We start from the raw sequence: 3,348 nt of genomic DNA, 5'->3' as shown, positions 1-3,348 counted from the left end.
CCAGCCTCTAGTATCTATCATTACATTCTCTATCTTTAATGACATCAACTTTTTTAGCTTCCACATATGAGTGAGAACATGTGCTATTTGTCTGCCTGGGCCTGGGTAATTTTACTTAATATTATGACCTCCAGTTCCATCAGCTGCTGCTGCAAAGGACATCATTTTATTCTTTTTAATGGCTGAATAGTATTTCATTGTGTATGTATACCACGTTCTCTTTATCTTTTAATCTACTGATGTACACTTAGGTTGATTACAGATCTTTGCTATTGTGAATAGTGCTGCAATAATAATGTAAGTACAGGTATGCCTTTTATATACTAATTTCTTTACCTTTAGATGGATCCCCAACCGTGGTATTATTGGATGGTATGGTACTTTTATTTTTAGTTTTTAGGGAAATCTCCATACTGTTTTCCATAGTGACTGTACTAATTTACTTTCCCAACGATAGTTATAAGAATCCCTTTGCTCCACATTATGCCAGCATTTGTTATTTTTTGTCTTTTTAGTAATACCCATTCTAACTAAGGTAAGATGATACCTCATGGTTTTGATTTGCATTTCCCTGATGATTAGTGATGTTGACCTTTTTTTTTTTTTTTTTTTTTTTTCTGGCTCCAAAGATCTTTTACTAAGATCCACTTGAAACACTTCGGTCCTTAATTTGTCAACTTAGTTGACAGGCTGATGGCTGATCTACGTAAAGCTTTCACGGTAGCAAAAACACTTCCTGTCTATAATATATCAAAACAGGTCGAGCGTGGTGGCTCACGCCTGTAATCCCAGCACTTTGGGAGGCCGAGGTGGGTGGACTGCGAGGTCAGGAGATGGGGACCATCTTAGCTAATACAGTGAAACCCCCTCTCTACTAAAAATACAAAAAAAAAAAAAAATTAGCTGAGCGTGGTGGTGGGCACCTGTAGTCCCAGCTACCTGGGAGGCTGAGGCAGGAGAATGGTATGAACCTGGGAGGCGGAGCTTGCAGTGAGCCAAGATGGCACCACTGCACTCCAGCCTGGGCAACAAAGCGAGACTCTGTCTCAAAAAAAAATTTTATATATATATATATATATATATATATATATGTAGACAGGTTCCTGAATAACATGTGTGAATGTCGTCAGGGTCTCTGTCCCATCTACTTCAGGATTTCATTAAACTCCCCAAATTTGTGGATCTGATGGATGAAGATATCCCCATAGTGCTTGGCGACCTTGGTGTCTATGATGTGGATCATGTCCTTAACGATGTAGAAGTCAACCGCTGAGGCCAACTAAAATTCACCATCCAGGGCTGAGATGCTGCTAGTCCACACCAGGTTCTGCATCTTGTGTTTGAAAACCAAAAGCTGGATCCATAACTCCTGCTCTGTAAGGTCCAGGAAGCCAGCAAGCTTGGCCACAGGCATGGTGGTGTAGAGATTGAGGAAGTTGTAGATGGTTGAAGCTGGGCCTGCTGCTGTACTTCACTGGAAAACACCTTCAGCTGCTGCAGGAAGGGCTCTTTGTGGTAGTTGGGGTGCACATTATCATAGTTGGGCACTACAGGGGACAGGAACTTGGGGCAGGAGTAACTGAAAAGTTCTTCATAGACTTGTGGGTCACCTTTCTGCATGCGCAGCAACTTGTCCCCATATTTCTCCTGCAGCTGGAGGTGAATGCCCTCATCGATATGCATGGGGTACATCATAAGGGCAATGGCCAGCAGTGCATGCATCTGATCATTCTGCTTGTTAATCATCTCATCCTTATTTGTGGTCCTCTGGAACATGCTCTTGGTCCTCTGGATGTAGAGGAGGATATTGGCAAAGACCTGGATGGCATCCTGGTAGCAATGCATCATCAAATATGCAAACCCAACATAATAGTATGTGGTGACCTGGCACTCTAACACACAGGAATACATGATCTTCTGGTTCAGCTCGATGTTCTCTAGCACCTTGATGGCCTGGTAGTAATCTCCTAACAGGGAGTGCAGGCGGAGAAGCCCCACCAGGCTGAAGTAACCAAGCATCCCCCCAGCCACACTCTCAGGGTCACCTCTGCTTGTGTATACCTCCAACTGTCAGTTGATGTTGGATTTGTCTACCAGGCAATGAAGGACATTGAGGACACTGTGAACATTCCAGATTTTGGGATTGGAACAAACGAAGTCAGTCAATCTCCTCCTCTGACTTCTTGGCAGTCTTACAGCAGTACTGACTGAATGACTGAAACTGGTAGATGAACTCATCAATGATATCCTAGAGCCCCTGGTTGGGTAGTTCAAGGGGAAGAGGACCATCAACATTAAGAATACAGTTGAAGAGACTGGAATTGTTGTAATAGGATTCAAATCTCTGTTCCAAGGAAGGTCCCCCACTGACTTTGGTGTATATGTACCTGTAGTATATAATATTTTGTATAAAACCAAGAAGACAGCATTGTTGCCAAACTGTGGAGCAATGGCTGCAGCCTCTGGCCAAGGTGTATTTTTGAAGAATCTTTCAGTCAGCTTGGTCCAGCTGTTATCATAGATGTCCTGGATCCTATACACCTGGTCAATGACATCACTGGAGACACAACTGGCCTGTAGCTCATACACTTTCTGGTCAGTCAAACCCGAGACAGTTTTGTGAAAATACTGGATGGAGTTTTTGATCACTTCAGGCATCACCTGATAGGTTTGCTATTCATACTGATGTTCATAAGCAAGGTCCTGCTTTTGGATCTCCATAGTCGCCCAGATAAGTATAGGAGTCATAAGCCTCCTCAGACTCCTAATCATCAGTGAGATAAGACATGGCTGCCAGGCTCACAAACACTGCCAGAAAGTCATATTGAGCATTTTTTATATACCTGTTGGCCATTTCAATGTCTACTTTCGAGAATAGTCTATTCATGTCCTTTGCCCACTTTTTAATGAAATTATTATTAATATTATTATTATTATTATTTGTTGTTGTTGTTGTTTGAGATGGAGTCTCACTCTGTCACCCAGGCTGTAGTGCAGTGGCACAATCTCGGCTCACTGCAACCTCTGCCGCCCAGGTTCAAGCAATTCTCCTGCCTCAGCCTCCCAAATAGCTGGGAATATTAGCACCTGCCAGTGTGCCCAGCTAATTTTTGTAGTTTTTAGTAGAGATGGGGTTTCACCATCTTGGCCAGACTGGTCTTGAACTCCTGACCTCATGATCCACCCACCTTGGCCTCCCAAAGTGCTGGGATTACAGGCATGAGCCACCACGCCCAGCCTGGCTGTTTTTATTATTATTATTGAGTTGCTTGAGTTCCTTATATATTCTGCATATTAGTCTCTTGTCAGATAAATAGTTTTCAAATATTTTCTCTCATTCAGCAGGTT

At 42.9% G+C, this 3,348-nt stretch overlaps 1 pseudogene; it reads right to left on the bottom strand.

Annotated features, from left to right (window-relative positions):
* Positions 1 to 1,126: 1,126 nt before the first annotated feature.
* Positions 1,127 to 2,788, bottom strand: LOC708958 (eukaryotic translation initiation factor 3 subunit L pseudogene; annotated as a pseudogene).
* Between the last annotated feature and the right edge of the window lie 560 nt (positions 2,789 to 3,348).

The sequence above is a fragment of the Macaca mulatta genome, chromosome 7 (genome assembly GCF_049350105.2).
Source record: "Macaca mulatta isolate MMU2019108-1 chromosome 7, T2T-MMU8v2.0, whole genome shotgun sequence".
In the NCBI taxonomy this organism is placed as follows: domain Eukaryota; kingdom Metazoa; phylum Chordata; class Mammalia; order Primates; family Cercopithecidae; genus Macaca; species Macaca mulatta.
Note: the sequence above shows the minus strand (reverse complement) of the source record. Positions and strands in the feature narration are given on the sequence as shown.